Below are 20,302 nucleotides of genomic sequence, written 5' to 3'. Positions count from 1 at the left end.
AGCCACAGTTTTGCTTTTCAAATCCATACTTGTACCGATGGAAAATATCTTCAAATATGAAAGATGAGAGTGCGGGACACAAAACCGAGACCTTCATGTTGCAATTTGAGTTTTCTCTGTGTTTTTACACTTCAAGTCTTAAATGGAATAGCTTTTTTTATTTCGAATATTATCCTCTGATATTTGATTGCATATTTAACATCTCTAATGTGCTAAAACTTAAAAAGTTCACTTTGTATAATAAATCAGTAATAAATAATATTCATGAGAAAACAGTATTGTTTAAGGTAACTGACATTTGAAAAATGTACATCTACTCTGCTTATTTACAAAATGTTTATAGTTATTGTTATTTTATATCACTTATAACTTTTCTTATGGATTAGATATGACTTTTTTCTTTTAAGTTCCTCACTTATTTGTTATCCCTTTCATGTATGTTTGAATTTTAAAATAGGTTATGACTGATTTTGTTGGCACTGCAATTATATATATATATATATATATATATTATATATAATATATATATATCCCTACTTCAATTTCACTTTTCACTTTCATGCATTGGAGAAGGAAATGGCAACCCATTCCAGTGTTCTTGCCTGGAGAATCCCAGGGATGAGGGCGCCTGGTGGGCTGCCGCCTATGGGGTCACACAGCGACAGTCGGATACCACTGACGCGACTTAGCAGCAGCAGCAGAATGCCTATTTTTTGTTAATGATGTCACCATGAAGTCTATTGAGAATTTCAAAGTTTCAGTAGATTATGTCACGAGAGACAAGAATGAAAGATTAAGTATATAGATTGATGAAGAAATAAATTATAGCACATAAATGTTTTCATGAGATTAATAACCTAATGCTAATGAAATATAAGTAAAGGGTAATTTTTTCCCAGTCATTTTCTTCTCTCCAAATAGGAAACTATTTTCATATATAAGAATATATGAAAATATAAGTTTATTATTTGTTAGAGTGGCCTTCATGAGTGAGCCTTAATTTAAATGAACATTAGTACAGAACAATGAGTAATTAAAGCCTTTATGCTAGAGTGATAAGAGGTTTTAGTTTTATTTGGCCTATACCTACACTCCCAAGTAAGGTGAATAAAATTAAAATGTAACAATTAAGTATGTTACAATATAGTTAGTTAATGCTATACAGAGTTAGCAAATTTCCCTTTATTTGGATTATTCTAATGCTCGAATGAATTACAACTATTATTCAAAAGTGTTTTCTGCTAAAATCATTGTAGAAAGCAAAAATAACTTTGCTACTAGAACCTTACTAAGATCAGAATAATACTATACAACTTTTATTATAATTACAGATAAAATATAAACCTAAAAAGACATTAACATATAGAATCCAGAGATATTAGAAGAGAACATTATATAATTTGGGTTTCCCTGGCAGTTCAGTGGTAAAGAATCTGTCTGCCAATGCAGGAGATAAAGATTCAATATCTGGGTCAGGAGGATCCCCTGGAGAAGGAAATGGCAACCCATTGTATTATTCTTGCCTAGGGAATCCCATGGACAATAGAGCCTGGTGAGTGACAGTCCCTGGGGTCTCAAGAGTCAGACATGACTTATCAACTAGACAACAGCTATATAATTCCTAAGCTTACATTATTCTAATAATGGAAGGTTTGTATAATGTTTAGAAATTAATATAACTCACATTAATAGTATAAATAGAAAAATAACATGAATAAAACACATTTCATAAAACTCAAAACAATTTTATATTTCAGTTCAGTTCAGTTACTCAGTCGTGTCTGACTCTTTGCCACCTCATGAATAGCAGTAAGCCAGGGCTCCCTGTCCATCACCAACTCCCGGAGTTTACCCAGACTCATGTCTATCGAGTCAGTGATGCCATCCAGCCATCTCATCCTCTGTCGTCCCCTTCTCCTCCTGCCCCTTATCCCTCCCAGCATCAGGGTCTTTTCCAATGAGTCAACCCTTCGCATCATGTGGCCAAAGTATTGGAGTTCCAGCTTCAACATCAGTCATTCCAGTGAATACCCAGGACTGATCTCCTTTAGGATGGACTGGTTGTATCTCCTGGCAGTCCAAGGGACTCTCAAGAGTCTTCTCCAACACCACAGTTCAAAAGCATCAGTTCTTCAGTGCTCAGTTTTCTTCACAGTCCAACTCTCACATCCATACATGACCACAGGAAAAACCATAGACTTGATTAGATGGATCTTCGTTGACAAAGTAATGTCTCTGCTTTTAAATATGCTATCTAGGTTGTTCATAAATTTCCTTCCAAGGAGTAAGCATCTTTTAATTTCATGGCTGCAATCACCAGCTGCAGTGATTTTGGAGCTCCCAAAAATAAAGTCTGCCACTGTTTTCACTGTTTCCCCATCTATTTTCCATGAAGTGATGGGACCAGATGCCATGATCTTAGTTTTCTGAATGTTGAGCTTTATACCAACTTTTTCACTCTCTTCTTTCACTTTCATCAAGAGGCTCTTTAGTTTTTCTTTGCTTTCTGCCATAAGGGTGGTATCATCTGCATATGTGAGGTTATTGATATTTCTCCCGGCGATCTTGATTCCAGCTTGTGCTTCCTCCAGTCCAGCGTTTCTCATGATGTACTCTGCATATAAGTTAAATAAGCAGGGTGACAATATACAGCCTTGACGTCCTCCTTTTCCTATTTGGAACCAGTCTGTACTTCCATGTCCAGTTCTAACTGTTGCTTCCTGACCTGCATACCGGTTTCTCAAGAGGTAGGTCAGGTGGTATGGGATTCCGATCTCTTTCAGAATTTTCCACAGTTTATTGAGATCCATGCAGTCAAAGGCTTTGGCATAGTCAATAAAGCAGAAATAGATGTTTTTCTGGAACTCTCTTGCTTTTCTGATGATCCAGCAGATGTAGGCAATTTGATCTGTTTTCCTCTGCCTTTTCTAAAAACAGCTTGAACATCTGGAAGTTCACAGTTCACATATTGCTAACGCCTGGCTTGGAGACTTTTGAGCTTTACTAGCGTGTGAGATGAGTGCAATTGTGTGGTAGTTTGAGCACAGAGTGCCTGATGAACTATGGACAAAGGTTCGTGACATTTTACAGGATCAAGACCATCTCCATGGAAAATAAATGCAAAAAAGCAAAATGGTTGTCCGGGAAGGCCTTACAAATAGCTGTGAAAAGAAGAGAAGCAAAAAGCAAAGGAGAAAAGGAAAGATATAAACATCTGAATGCAGAGCTCCAAAGCATATCAAGGAGAGCTAAGAAAGCCTTCCTCAGTAAGCAATGCAAAGAAATAGAGGAAAACAACAGAATGAGAAAGACTAGAAATATCTTCAAGAAAATTAGAGATACCAAGGGAACATTTCATGCAAAGATGGGCTCGATAAAGGACAGAAATGGTATGGACCTAACAGAAGCAGAAGATATTAAGAAGAGGTGGCAAGAATAGACAGAAGAACTGTACAACAAAAATCTTCATGACCCATATAATCATGATGGTGTGATCACTCACCTAATGCCAGATATCCTGGAATGTGAAGCCAAGTGGGCCTTAGCAAGCATCACTACGAACAAAGCTAGTGGAGGTGATGGAATTCCAGCTGAGCTATTTCAAATCCTGAAAGACGATGCTGTGAAAGTGCTGCACACAATATGCCAGCACATTTGGAAAACTCAGCAGCGGCCACAGGACTGGAAAAGGTCAGTTTTCATTCCAATCCCAAAGAAAGGCAATACCAAAGAATGCTCTAACTACTGCACAATTTTATAGTATAAATGTTTATTTAATATATAATATTTAGGAATATTTTATTCTGATAGGGTTTTAAATAACTAAAGCAAATATGGTATTTTTTAAATGAAATATTGGAAACTTTCCCTTTGAAACTGACAATAAAGCAAGGATGCCCTCAATTACCACTTTTACTTAGGAAATATTTGGGGTAGTACAGCAACAAAAAGGAAAAGTGATGATGAAATATAGTTGACTCTATTCTCAGGTGACATGAGAAAATCTCAGAAAATCTAAAACAATCTATAAGCTAATTTTCAGAATTTAAAAGCAACTTTTACATAATTCATAAGTCTATAAATACCCAATCATATTTTCATATACTGGAAACAGATGAAAATAAAAATAAATTAAAAGATAACATTCTCAATAACAGCAAGATTTTCAATTACTTATGACATAATCTAATGAAGAAGACTAAAAAATTCTGCATATCAAGAAATGTACATAATATTACTAAGAAATATCAAAGAAGATCTAAACAAATGGAAGGATTTGTTACATTTATTGATTGGAAGATTAAATTTTCAGAAGCTTCCAGTTCTCTCTCTCTCTCTCTCTCTCTCTCTCTCTCTCTCTCTCTATATATATATATATATATATACACACATATATTTTTAAAGTGAAAAGTGAAACTATTAGTTGCTCAGTCCCGCCCAACCATTTGCTACTCCATTGACAGTAGTCTGCCAGATTCCTCTGTCTGTGGAATTCTCCAGGCAAGAACACTGGAGTGGGTCGCCATTCCTTTCTCCAAGGGATCTTCCCAACCCTGGAGTTGAACTGGAGTCTCCTGTACTGCAGGAACATTCTTTCCCACCTGAGTCACTAGGAAAACCCTATATATCTATTAAACCCAATGCAATTCTTGTTAAAATATAAATCTTGTTAAAATATTAAAAAAAACGAAATATTCTTTATTTCTTTTTTCCCCCCAAGGGGAATTGATAGGTTCGTTCTCAGTTTTAAAGAAAAATCAGAGGGGCAAATGAAGCCAAGATAATTTTTGTTGTTGTTGTTCAGTTGTGCAGTTATGTATGACTCTTAGTGATCCCATGGATTGCAGCATGTCAGGCCTCCCTGTCCTTCATCATCTCCCTGAGCTTACTCAAACTCATGCCCATTGAATTGGTGATGCCATCCAACCATCTCATCCTCTGTTGTCCCCTTGTCTTCCTGCCTCAATCTTTACCAGCATCAGGGTCTTTTCTAATGAGTCAACTCTTTGCATCAGGTGACCAAAGTATTGGAGCTTCAGCTTCAGCATCAATCCTTTCAATGAATATGAAGAATTTATTTCCTTTATGACTGATTGGTTTGATCTCCTTCCAGTCCAAGGAAATCTTAAGAGTCTTCCCCAACACCACAATTCAAAAGCATCAGTTCTTCAATGTTCAGCCTTGTTTATGGTCCAACTCTCACATCCATTAATAATTTTAAGTTAGAACAACAAAATGGAGGCTGCAGTGACATTTGACATTCCTTGTAGACACATCATTCCAATATTCACATAGTTTTCTTCTCTATGTCTATTGTGTGTACTTTTCCATTTTTTGTAAGTACACTTACTGAATTAGAGGCCACCAGAACTCCATATGAAATCATCTTGATCCTTATATTAAATTTATCAGCAAAGACCCTATTTCCAGTCACATTCCACGTTTTCTTTTTTTTTTTTTTCCTCTGCTCCACGCAGTGGGTGACATGTTAGTTTCCTGACAAGGGATCAAACCCATACCCCCTGCATTGGAAGCATGGGGTCTTAACCATGGGGCTGCCAGCAAAGTCTTTAAGGTCACATTCTAATGTTCTGAGTATATGTGTACTTTGGAAGGGAAATTATTCAATCCATTGCAGTTATGCTTCAGTAAAGTATTTACAGACAAAATATATTAATATACTATCAAAATAATATTAGGTTATTACTCATGGGGTATATTAGTTTTAGCTAAATTGTTTTCATGAGACATTAAAATTTTATCTCAGATCCCTTTTTATCAATAAAATTATATAAACAGTCATATATATATGTATACTCCTGTTATATATATGTGTAATATATACATATATATATTCTTTTTACAAAACATTTCTATCATATTGAAATATATATGAGTGTTTTCCACTTTTTATGTTATGTTTATTTTCCTTTGCCTTTAATATAATAGACTTACAATTTTAAATCTGACAAAATGAAAAAACAAAACTAGTTTTGTGGATATTGATTGACTTCAAATAACTGTGTGTATAAGCTTAAAGTCAGTGATCACAAGATAAGTGGACTGTTAATATATTGTTAATAATTCTACAACTTATTATGCTATGGAACTATGTGTGATCCACAAATTTGAAATTTAAAAGTTAAAAAGGCTTTATTTCTTATATTGCAACAAAAATCTTCAGATACCAGATTAAAGACAATAATCACATAAATATATAACCACAGCATTCTTACTGATATAACCTGATTTTTAAAATCTAGAGATAATTTAGGATTTAGTCCTCAGTTTTTCACAAACCAATTTCTTTCTGTTTTACATGCACTATGATCATCATGATTTTCTATGTGGCACATTAGAATAGAGAATTCTATCTTTAATCCATACAGCTTTAAAAACAGTCTCAATTTCTAAATTAAGAAAGGAGCGTTTTAGCATTGCTTGTTTATATGAATACCAAAATACCTTATCTTGATTTTATGATGTTGTTTGTAAGCTCTGGAGATACTAAGGCTAATTTCATCTTTGTTATATTCTTGGATAATCTGTTCTGAGGCTTTGTGTATTGCTGACATACAATGTTCAGATTTTATTTTTCCTTAGTGGAGTTTGTTGTTTAGCCTTGTTGTCACTAAAGCTTGTTATTGTTTATCCTGCTCATTCAGCTGCAAGGTTCAATCCCTGTCCATCATGTTCTCTAATGCCCAATGTCTGCAGTTTCTTGCAACTTTTTGTTTTTGTTTATTGGCATAAGCTCTTTTTCCCCTTTGGGAAGATCATAGCTCATCTTATTAAGAAGAACCATTTAAAAATATTCTCTCATTTTCAAAATATAACTTAGCATTTATAGAGAGAGAAAAAGAAAAAAAGGAAGTAAATATTTTAGTAACAACACATTTGTCATTAATTAGCAAAACCAATTAGAAAACAAATTTAGTCAGTATAGAGTTATAGCATTAAGGAAACAAACATATAAAAAATGTTTTTAAAAATATCCAAAATATAGCTTCTCTAGTCATCTAGTAGGAGAAGTATTAAGACACAGAACTGTCTCAGTAAATCTACACCCCCAGTAGTATGAGGTCCAGTTAATAAAGTTTTGTGAAATAGAATTTCTGTCATACCAAAGTGCATAGATTAACAAAAATTATTTGATAAAACAATATGCTTCAGATACAGAAAAATCTTTCATTCTATCTCATTTATGTATAATATAGCAAGTGATAAAAGATAGTCATAAGGTGAATGGCAGATGTTACAGGTATCTCATTCCATATCACCTTGGAACTCACTATAACAGGCATCCAGAAGTTTTGTTACTGCAAGAGCCTACACGTCTACAACTGATGACTTTCTAATAAGCATTTAGCTTGACAGCAGGCTAGAGATGCTAGCCAAGTGAATGTCCAGGGAGCATTCCTCATCCACTGACAGACCAGGAGAAGAATTACAACAGCTTCCTTAGTTTATGGGTTGGGACAAAATATATGTACACATATTCAGTGTGAGAGCTCCACACTGGCAGGATCAGCATTAGCTAGGGGCTGGTCAGAAGTTCTAGGGACCCATGCAAGACCTAATGAGTCAGAATCTCTGGGGAACAAGCTTCAGAAACTGCTTTAACTAGATTTTCAAATAGCCCTTGTATCTGCTAAAATTTGTGAAGCATTAATTTACACAAGGAGTCAGAAAACTTTTCTGTAAAGGATATATGTTAATTTCTTATTACTGTCATAGCAAATTACCACAAACTTACACAGTTTAAAAACAACACACTTTTATTATCCTACAGTTCTGTAAGTCAGAAGTCCAACATCAGTCTTACTGGGCTAAAGTCAAGATGTTAGTAGGGTCAGTTCTTTTCAGAGGCTCTAGAGGAGAATCTCTTTCTTTGCCTTTGCCAGCTGTAGAGGCTGTGCATTTTCATTGACTTGTAGTCCTTTTAGCTCCAAAACCAGCAGTATAGGGTCATTATATCTGCTTCACTATTTTTGTTGTCATATGACATTCCTCTAACTTTCCTTCATTCCTCTCATTAAGAAAACTTGTGATTGCATTGAACACAAAGGATAATGAGGATAACCTCCACACCTTAAGATTCCTAAATTCATCACACTTGTAAGGTCCCTTTTGCTAGATAAGGTAACATATTCACATTTTCTGGGGATTAGGATACAGATATCTTTGGAGGGAGCATTATTCTGCTTTCCATAAACCAGATCATAACTATTTTAAGTACTGTCTGCCAAGAGGCAAAATTAGGGATATTCTGTAGGTACCTGTATAACAACAAAAAACTGTTTTCCACATTTTCTAGGAATGGGCCATCCACCCCCAGATAGTGGGTCTACTTTGGTTCAGGTGGAGAAATACTGCAAAAGAAGAACACCTGGGTCAAGAGGGGTACATGATAGTGGAAAGCACTGGTTACAACCTTTTTAGTTTCATTCTCTACCTCAAGAATACTAAGGAATACTCCCTTCTTATCTCACAGAGTTTTGAAAACTCAGTTTGGGCAGCTGGACAGAAATAATATTACTTTCTGAGTCCCTGAAACCCAGACTAAGACTCAAATCTTGGTGTCCCAAAATTGCCAATAGAGGAGTGCCCAATGTGAAGCTGGCAATTGACACAAATCCTGTGAATCAATAAAGTGCAGCCACTGGCTGAGGAGGCAGGTGCTAGGAGCAGAGGAGAAATATGGGAAAAAGGGAACATCTAGACTGATCTCCATGGCTTATAGAGCTGGACTGCTGGAGTTGTGCCCCTGAGTACAGGGAATATACAAACAGACGGTATGCCATGCTTGACCCAAGGGCTGTAGTTTGCTGATCTCTAGTAGTAGAGACACCATCCCCTAGAAATCACATTGAAATTGAGCTCTAATTGCCCACAGCAGTGACCTGTATTCTCTATTCATTGTTTCCCTTTCCAGTCTCACTGCCTATTCCCTCCATGAATGCTTCCTGAAATAACTTCTCAAATAAACTACTTGCATTTAAATCCTTTCTTCAGGAGCATTGTTCAGATAACACAACTAGTACATGTTATGATCAAAGATGATTTTTTAAAAATCAATTCCATTTGTCAAAAGTATACCAATTATAAACTTGACAATCACATGTATTAATAATATCAGCTTTTTGTAGATAGAAAGATATGTGCTTTTGTTTTTTCAAATGTGTTTTCCCCATTTATTTTCTCATGTGTTTGTTTATTAAAATGGCACTGTGCATAGATAGGAGAGTATGCATGCATGCTAAGTCACTTCAGTCATGTCCGACTCTTTGCAACTCCATGGACTCTAGCTTGCCAGGCTCCTCTGTCCACGGGTTTCTCCAGCAAGAATAGTGGAATGGGTTGCCATGCCCTCCTCCAGAGGAACTTCCCAACTTAGGGGTCAAGCCAGCATCACTTACATCTCCTGTATTGGCAGGTGGTTCTTTACCACTACTGCTACCTGGGAAACCCATCAGTTCAGTTCAGCTCAGTCACTCAGTCGTGTCCAACTCTTTGCAATCCCATGGACTGGAGCATGCCAGGCTTCCCTATCCACCAGGGACATCCATAAGAGACTATAGTAATATTAATAATTCAAAAGCAATGGAGACCTCTAAGTGAAGCAACAAATAGAGGGGAAAAGTATCCACGAATATCAGAAAACTATCAACGATGACCAAAAGACCATTCTGCACTGAAATTTGTTGCTTGACCTCTAATGCTTAAAAATTGTTTTAGAAGAATAAGATGATAATCATGTTTTGCTCACTTGAAGGGGTATTTTCTAATGATACTAGTAGCCAGTTCTCTGCTGAAGGTGTGAACATTGTCTCTTTAGAAGAAAGTCAAAATGCAAGTTTGAAATCAGAAAAAAAAAATGTTTGCTTTCAACTGGATAAAATGAAAGACCATTTTAAAACAAACTTCATATTTATAAAAATATTTTCCTGTCCTAGAGCAAAATAAGTATAAATACCAGAGAAGAAATGTCCAAGAAGGTAATTCATACATTTCGGTTATGACAATTTGTTTTGGGTAGAAAATAAAAGTCCAAACTGAATTCCAACACTAAAAGTACTATATTTTTCAAAAATATGTAGCTCATGAAACAAGAATTCACATTTTACAAGTTTTAACTAATCAAGCTAACAGTTTTCACAACATATCCTCTTCTAATATCATAATTAGGAAGGAACATTTCATGTAGTGCAATTGTCACCAGCCAGATTCCAGTTTAACTCTAATAGCATCAGTGAGTAATAAGGCGTGGAAATGAGTTCTACAAACTGGCAGCATGAAGAAAAGATTCTATATCCTCTCTCTGTTTAGAATGTGATCACTGCCATCTTAGTGTCCCTGCTATTGCTCCATTTCTCAGGTAAAAATAAACGTAACATGTTTAAGTAGTTAACATTTAAAATTAAAAATACAAGTCTATATAGAGTCAGAGTTTGAGTCAAGTGTACAATGATTCACATTTCCTTTACTTACACACCCTCATATACACATAACTGATATCACATGAATAAGACCTACCTATTATCTCGATTAAGAGTAAATTTCATATAGGGTAAATTATTGATTCATTCATTTTAAGCTAGTTTATTTTCTCAGATTTTCAGTGTACTTTTTATGTAGGTATAAAGATTAAATATTTAGATTAAGATAGAAATCTGCAATATAGGGATTTATGCAGGCATGAACAAAGATACAGTCATAGAAATAAATACATTTAATAATTACAATAACTATTGAGCATCTGACAGGATAATTCCCAGTTGGGAAACACTCTTGCTATTTTTCCAACATGTGCATCTTGAGAGAGGTAGCTTTAATAGCATATCAAGTGATAAAATATATTTGAGTATAAAATAAGTAAAATACTGTTTCTGTAAATCAAACCATAAAAGTTGAAATGTACTAAATTCTCACCTGTGGTGAGTTATTAAAGATTAATATATCTGTGTATCTCAATGGAACAGAAGTTGAATTTCAGAAAATTTGAAGGTGGATAAGGTATTTGCATTTTCACAAGGGATCATGAGTAAGAAAATAGCTGACAAACTCTGCTGTAAGGATTTTACACTCAGTTCAGTTCAGTTGCTCAGTCGTGTCCGACTCTTTGCGAACCCCATGAACTGCAGCACGCCAGGCCTCCTTGTCCATCACCAACTCCCGGAGTTCACCAAAACCCACGTCCATCGAGTCAGTGATGCCATCCAGCCATCTCATCCTCTGTTGCCCCCTTCTCCTCCTGCCCCCAATCCCTCCCAGCATCAGAGTCTTTTCCAGTGAGTCAACTCTTCGCATGAGGTGGCCAAAGTACTGGACTTTCAGCTTTAGCATCATTCCTTCCAAAGAACACCCAGGACTGATCTCCTTTAGAATGGACTGGTTGGATCTCCTGGCAGTCCAAGCGACTCTCAAGAGTCTTCTGTAACACCACAGTTCAAAAGCATCAATTCTTCAGTGCTCAGCTTTCTTCAGAGTCCTACTCTCACATCCATGCACTCAAGGAATTTTTAATTTTGAAAGGAATCAAACAATGTCTCTTTTTCCGCAAGTATGACTGACTTGGCATGTTGATGTTTCTTGTAGTTTTTCTATGACTTGTCAGTAATGTATAAACACATTGTGTCTTTGCCTACACTTTTGGTGAACAGGCATTTTATTTGTTATTTCCATGATAATTCTTCAAATTATCTAATAAAAGGCTGTTGACACAATGGGTATAGATAATTCTTTTAATCTCACTTAACATAATGTTTACCAATACTCAGTTTCTCTACCATTTTGCACAAAGAAATTATAATTAGAGAAAGAATAGAAGCTATGTTTCTTTTTAAAATATAATTTTTATTCTATATAGTTTAAACTATATAGTTTAAAATGGAGTTTTAATATATCTACATTAATTTCTATATTATTTTTATTTTTTGAGATGTAATTAACTAAAATATCAGTTCAGTTCAGTCACTCAGTCGTTTCCAACTCTGCGACCCCATGGACTGCAGCATGCCTGGCTTCCCTGTCCATCACCATCTTCAGGAACTTGCTCAAACTCATGTCCATCAAGTTAGTAATGCCATCCAACCAGCTCATCTTTTGTCATCCCCTTCTCCTCCTGCCTTCACTCTCTCTCAGCATTAGAGTGTTTTCTAATGAGTCAGTTCTTCACATCAGGTGGCCAAAATATTGGAGCTTCAGCTTCAGCATCTGTCCTTCCAATGAATATTCAGGACTGATTTCTTTTAGGATTGACTGGTTTGATCTTCTTACAGTCCAAGGTGATCTTGTACACTATATAATTATACACTATAAATATATACTAAAATATAGTTTATGTATTTATAATGTACAGTTTGAAAGGTTGCTCACTGTGTAAAAATGAACATAATCCAGATATTGAAATCACCTCCATAATGCAAGGGTTTCTTTGTGCTCACTTGGTAATCATACTCTACTTGCCTACCCCAAATATTTCCCAGGTAACAGCTGATCTTATTTCTGTCATCATTGATTAGTTTGAATTTTCTATAATTTTATATACTTCATATAGTACATATTCATTTCTTTGTGGTGACTTCTTTTATACAACATAATTACTATGAGATGTATCTATGTTGTTGCATGTATCAATAATTCTAGTTTTTCCCTCCCCTTCTGTCTTTCCCTCCCTCCTGCTTTCCTTAATCAAATAACACTTCATTGTTAGAATTTAAAACTCTTTGTTCACCCACTCATTTGTTTGTTCATATTTTGATTATTATGAGTTTAGAATATTATAAATAAAGTACTCTGAAAAAATCTGTGTACCTATTTTGCCTAAGTATTTTTTTTCTCTTTTAAGAATACTTCAGTTAGATCACATGGCAGTATATGTTTAACACTTTAAGGCTTAAATCTATTTATTTATTTCTATTTTTCCATGAGCTGTCTGTTCTTTTCCTCCCTTCTGCCTTAATTGATAGTAACTAAGTATTTATACTCCCATATACTACTTTTGTTGACTAATTAGCTATAAGTTTGGTTATTTTAGTAACCAAATATAAACATATTTATAGTACAAGTTTATAGTATGTGTTGAAGGTTTATGGTACATACCTTCACATTTTCAAAGCTTCAAGTGATATTATACTACTTCTATTATAGCATAAAAGCCTTAAAATAGAATACTTCCATTTCTTTACTCCTGGCCATTCTGGCTTTGTCCTTACACATTTATTGCCTCAAATGATATAAACTCTATTATTCAGTGTTATTATTTTTGTTTATATAATAAATTGCATTTATATTTTTTTCCAATTTTTAAAATAGTTGTAAAATAGTATAAAATTTAACATCTTAGCCATTTTAAGTGCAGAATTCACTGATATTAAGTATATTCATATTTTTGCAACCATCACTACCACCCAACTCAGAGCTCTTTCACATTTCAAAAATGAAACTCTGTACTCACCAAACAATAATAACCCATACCACTTCCCCTTGTTTCTACCAATCGCAACTCTACTTTCTGTCTATTCCTATGATTTTGAGTACTTTAAGTATCTCATATATGTGAAATTATACAGAATTTGTCTTTTTGTGAATGGCATTTCACTTAGCACAATATCCTGAAGCTTCATTCAAGATGTGCCATGTATTGAAATTTCCTTTCTTTTAAACTAAATAGTATTCAATTGTATGTATATATAACATTTTGCTTATACAGTCATCCATCAGTGCATACTTCATTTGCTTCCACATTTTAGCTATACTGAATCATACTCTTAGGGACATGGTTGTACAATTAAATTGGCTTAGGTATATGCCCAGAAATGATATTGCTGAATCATAATCTAATTATATTTTTAATTTGAGAAAAAATCTACCACTTTCCATACTGGTTGTACAATTTTGCATTTTGACCAACAGAGCACAAGCATTCCAATTTCCTGGAAAATCTCTCATACACAGTTGAGAAGAATGTGTATTCTGTTGCTGTCAGGTAGAGTAGTCGATATATATATGTTAGATCTAGTTTGCTTACTTTCTGTCTGGCTGTTTTTGTTATTGTATGAGAATTACAAAGTTTCCAACCATTATGGTATTCTTCCAAGGTTTCTACCTGTTTGCTTCACATATCTTGGACTATAATTATGTGCACAAATGTTTCTAACTGTTGTCTCTTGCTGTATTTAAATTTTTAAAATATATAGTGTCCTTCTTTGACTTTTATTACATTTTTTCATTTAAAGTGTATTTGGTCTGGATATTGCTACAGCTACTCGTATTCTTGTGTATATATATATATATGTATACTATATATATGTAAATATATATGTATACATATATATATGTAAATATATATAAAATAGTGAATATATATATATAATGAAGTATATTTGGCTTTCAGTGTTTTATTTATATATTTATATATATATTTATAAATATACTTTTATTTATATATATAATATATTTATATATTATATAGCATATACTTTAATATATTAATATAATACATATTATATTATTGTATAATTATCATTATTAATATAATTTCTATAATTATATAATATAATATAAAACATATATACTTACCATTATTAATATAATTAATAATTAATATAATATACTATAAAATATATATTATATATAATAGTAAATATATACATAAAATGAAATATAGTTGTCTTGCAATGTTTTAGGTGCACAGCAAGGTAATTCAGTTATACAAACACACATATTAGTTTTGAAATTGTTTTCTATCATAGGTTATTACAAGATACTGACTATAGTTATATTGACTATAGTTCTCTATGCTATAAAGAAAAACTTTGTGGTTTGTTGCATATCTATTTTTTAAATTAGTAATCAGGCATTCTATTCATACTAATTCAAACAATTGGTATCAAAATTCTTATGACCCCATGGACTGTAGCTTGCCAGGTTCCTCTGTCCATGGGTTTTCCAGGCAAGAATACTGGAGTGGGTTGCCATTTTCTTCTCCAGATAATTTTTTTACTTTGGCAAAAATTCATTAGTTTTCTAAAATATATATATTATACATATAATTTACATACATGCATAAAAGAGCTTTTCTACTATGTTTGATAAAGGCTTGCAAAAGAAGATCAAAAGAAAAAAAGAAATAAAAAAGAGATGGAGAAATTGGAAAGCATTAACTAAATGAAATATGAGCACTGGATATGAGATAGTGAAAGTGAAACAAACTAGATAAAAGTAAAAGATCCTCAAATTAGTTCCACTATTTTTAAACATGGCTCCTCACTAGAAACATATCTGGAGTTCTGGTGAGAAAAAAAGAGAAGCAATACCTGGGCATCTGTATTTTTCAAAAAATTCCAAGATAATTCTGATATGCCTCTGGATTTTAAAAGAGTGATTACAGGGTTTTCTATTAAATAAAAGGTTTGGTGATACAGAATTCTATTATTTTTCTGTTGACCAATTATGATATAATGGTATTAAGTGCATAATAGTTACATAGTCACAATAGTAAAATATGTTTATCACTTTGCACAATTAATAACCTGACAAAAAATAAAAGATAATTATAATTTCAAGCCATAATGGGCACATGATTAACTTAACAACATGAAATAATTACATACAATTTGGGAGGGTAAAGCAGGGTGATGTGGTAAGAGAAAGTGCATATATACACATTTTCATCCACCCAAGAAGTCTATGTCTTTTGGTCGGTGCATCTAATCTATTTACATTTAAGGAATGATCCTATTACCATTTTCTTAATTAATTTAGGTTTATTTTCTGTAGGTCTTTTCTTTTTCTTTTCTCTTCTGCCTAGAGATGTTCCTTTAGCATTTGTTGTAAAGTTGTAAAGAATTTCTCTTAATTACCTTATTTTGTCCTTCCCCCCAACCCCTCTCCCCAGTGGTAACAATTAGTACATTTTTCTATATCTGTAAGTCTGTTTCTGTTTCATTATATTTATCAACTTATACATTACTTTGCCAACAAAGGTCCATCTAGTCAAGGCTATGGTTTTTCCATTGATCATATATGGATGTGAGAGCTGGGCTGCGAAGAAAGCTGAGTGCCAAAGAATTGATGCTTTTGAACTGTGGTGTTGGAGAAGACTCTTGAGAGTCCCTTGGACTGCAAGGAGATCCAACCAGTCCATTCTAAAGGAGATCGGTCCTGGGTGTTCTTTGGAAGGAATGATGCTAAAGCTGAAACTCCAGTACTTTGGCTACCTGAGGCGAAGAGTTGACTCATTGGAAAAGACTCTGATGCTGGGAGGGATTGGGGGCAGGAGGAGAAGGGTACGACAGAGGATGAGATGGCTGGATGGCATCATCGACTCGATGGACATGAGTTTGAGTGAACTCTGGGAGTTGTTGATGGACAGGGAGGCCTGGCATGCTACAATTCACAGGGTCACAGAGTTGGACACAACTGAGCAACTGAACTGAACTGAACTGAACTAAAACATACAGTATTTATCTTTTTCTGACTTATTTCACTAAGAAAAAGATTCTCTAGATCCATCCATGTTGCTGTAAATGACAAAATTTCATCTCATTTATGGCTGAGTAATATTTCATTATGGTGGTGGTTTAGTTGCTAAGTCGTGTCCAACTGTTGTGACCCCATGGACTGCAGTGTGCAAGTCTCCTCTGTCCATGGGATTCTCCAGGCAAGAATACTAGAGTGGGTTGCCATGTCCTTCTCCAAGGAATCTTCCCAACCCAGGAACCCAGAAATTGACCCCTGGTATCCTGCATTGCAGGTAGGTTCATTATACATACATATTCTTATGAAGTAAGTCAGAAAAAGAAACACTGTATGTTTAATCTTCTTTACTCAGTCATCTGTTGAAGAACACTTTGGTTGCTTCCATACTTGGCTATTATAAATATGCCATTATGAATATCAGGGTGTATCTATCTCTTCAAAAGTGTTTTCACTTTCTTCTGATAAATAACAAGGAGGGGAAATGATAGATCATATGATAGTCATACTTGCAATTTTTTGAGATACCTTCATACTATTTTCCATTGTGGCCATTTCAATCAATACTTACTTCTTGTCTTTTTTTTTTTTTTTTCCTTGCTGCACAGAACACAGGATCTTAGTTCCTTTATGGGGGATCAAATCCATGTTCCTTGCAGTGGAAGTGTGGAGTCTTAACCATTCAACTGCCATGGAAGTCCCTTCTTGTCTTTTCAGCTACAGAAATTTTGGCAGGTGTGGGGTGCTAGCTCATTGTAGTTTTGATATGCATTTCCCGTTTAGATCTTCAATCCATTTGAGATTATTTTGGTATATGATGTGAGAAAATAGCCTAGAGTCTTTCTTTCTTTCTCATTTTTTTTTTAATTTTTAACTTGTAGCTGTTCAATTTTCCCAGCACTACTCCTTGAAGAGGCTGTTTTTACCCTTTGTATATATGTGCCTCCTTTGTGGTAGATTAATTGACTATATGAATGTGGGATTATTTCATGGACCTCTATTCTGTTCCATTAATTTATGTATCTGTTTTTGTGTTGGTACCGGTACGTTTTGAAAGTCAGTTCAGTTCAGTTCAGTTCAGTCGCTCAGTCGTGTCCGACTCTTTTTGACCCCATGAATTGCAGCACGCCAGGCCTCCCTGTCCATCACCAACTCCCGGAGTTCACTCAGACTCACGTCCATCGAGTCAGTGATGCCATCCAGTCATCTCATCCTCTGTCGTCCCCTTCTCCTCCTGCCCTTAATTCCTCCCAGCATCAGAGTCTTTTCCAATGAGTCAACTCTTCCCATGAGGTGACTAAAGTACTGGAGCTTCAGCTTTAGCATCATTCCTTCCAAAGAAATCCCAGGGTTGATCTCCTTCAGAATGGACTGGTTGGATATCCTTGCAGTCCAAGGGACTCTCAAGAGTCTTCTCCAACACCACAGTTCAAAAGCATCAATTCTTTGGTGCTCAGCCTTCTTCACAGTCCAACTCTCACATCCATACATGACCACAGGAAAAAACAGCCTTGACTAGATGGACCTTAGTCGGCAAAGTAATGTGTCTGCTTTTGAATATACTATCTAGATTGGTCATAACTTTTCTTCCAAGGAGTAAACATCTTTGAATTTCATGGTTGCAGTCACCATCTGCAGTGATTTTGGAGCCCCCCCAAATAAAGTCTGACACTGTTTCTACTGTTTCCCGTCTATTTCCCATGAAGTGATGGGGGGGTATGAAGTCAGGCAGGGTGATATCTCCAGGTTTGTTCTTTTTTCCTTAAGATTGTTCTGTCTCTTCAGTGTCTTTTTTGGCTCCATATAAATTTTAGGATTATTTGTTTTGTTCTATGAAAAATGTTATTGGTATCTTGACAGACATTGCAATAAATCTGTATATTGCTTTGGGTAATCCAGACTTTTTTTTTTTATTTTTTTTTAATTTTAAAATCTTTAATTCTTACATGCGTTCCCAAACATGACCCCCCCTCCCACCTCCCTCCCCACAACATCTCTCTGGGTCATCCCCATGCACCAGCCCCAAGCATGCTGCACCCTACGTCAGACATGGACTGGCGATTCAATTCTTACATGATAGTATACATGTTAGAATTCCCATTCTCCCAAATCATCCCACCCTCTCCCTCTCCCTCTGAGTCCAAAAGTCCGTTATACACATCTGTGTCTTTTTTCCTGACTTGCATACAGGGTCGTCATTGCCATCTTCCTAAATTCCATATATATGTGTTAGTATACTGTATTGGTGTTTTTCTTTCTGGATTACTTCACTCTGTATAATTGGCTCCAGTTTCATCCATCTCATCAGAACTGATTCAAATGCATTCTTTTTAACGGCTGAGTAATACTCCATTGTGTATATGTACCACAGCTTTCTTATCCATTCATCTGCTGATGGACATCTAGGTTGTTTCCATGTCCTGGCTATTATAAACAGTGCTGCGATGAACATTGGGGTACATGTGTCTCTTTCAATTCTGGTTTCCTCGGTGTGTATGCCCAGAAGTGGGATTGCTGGGTCATAAGGTAGTTCTATTTGCAATTTTTTAAGGAATCTCCACACTGTTCTCCATAGTGGCTGTACTAGTTTGCATTCCCACCAACAGTGTAGGAGGGTTCCCTTTTCTCCACACCCTCTCCAGCAATTATTGCTTGCAGATTTTTGGATCGCAGCCATTCTGACTGGTGTGAAGTGGTACCTCATTGTGGTTTTGATTTGCATTTCTCTAATAATGAGTGATGTTGAGCATCTTTTCATGTGTTTGTTAGCCATCCGTATGTCTTCTTTGGAGAAATGTCTATTTAGTTCTTTGGACCATTTTTTGATTGGGTCGTTTACTTTTCTGGAGTTGAGCTGCATAAGTTGCTTGTATATTTTTGAGATTAGTTGTTTGTCAGTTGCTTCATTTGCTATTATTTTCTCCCATTCCGAAGGCTGTCTTTTCACCTTGCTTATAGTTTCCTTTGTTGTGCAGAAGCTTTTAATTTTAATTAGATCCCATTTGTTTATTTTTGCTTTTATTTCCAGAATTCTGGGAGGTGGATCATAGAGGATCCTGCTGTGATTTATTTCTGAGAGTGTTTTGCCTATATTCTCCTCTAGGAGTTTTATAGTTTCTGATCTTACATTTAGATCTTTAATCCATTTTGAGTTTATTTTTGTGTACGGTGTTAGAAAGTGATCTAGTTTCATTCTTTTACAAGTGGTTGACCAGTTTTCCCAGCACCACTCCTTTTTAACAATATTTATTTTTCCAATCCATAAGCATGGTATATATTTTCATTTATTTGTATCAGCTTCAATTTCAGTGTTTTATAGCTTTCAGAGCACATGTTTTTTACCTTCTCTGTTAAATTTATTTCTGAATTTTATTTTATAAATTATTTTATTTTACTTTTTGATGAAATTGTAAATGAGATCATTTTCCCATTTTCTTCTTGACCCTTCATTTTAACATATAGAAATGCAACAAATTTCTGTATATTAGTCTTGTGTCTTGCAACTGTACTGAATTCATTTCTATACATAGTATCATGTCATCCACAAATAGTGAGTTTTACCTCTTCTGTTACAATTTAAATACTGTTAGTTTATTCTTCTTGTGTGATTGTTATGGCTAGAACTTCCAGTACTATGTTAAGCATAAGTATTTGGAGTAGATACCCTTGTCTTGTTCATTATGTTAAAGAAAAAGCCTTTAATATTTGTGTATTATTTTAGCTATGAGTCTCTCATAAATGGCCTTTATTACACTGAGATATGTCCCCTCTGTGGGGCTTCCAAGGTGGCTCAGTGGTAAAGAATCTGTCTGACAATGCA

The sequence above is a fragment of the Ovis aries genome, chromosome 1 (assembly GCF_016772045.2).
Source record: "Ovis aries strain OAR_USU_Benz2616 breed Rambouillet chromosome 1, ARS-UI_Ramb_v3.0, whole genome shotgun sequence".
Lineage (NCBI taxonomy): Eukaryota > Metazoa > Chordata > Mammalia > Artiodactyla > Bovidae > Ovis > Ovis aries.
The sequence above is the reverse complement of the archived record's forward strand: the minus strand, read 5'-3'. Positions refer to the sequence as shown.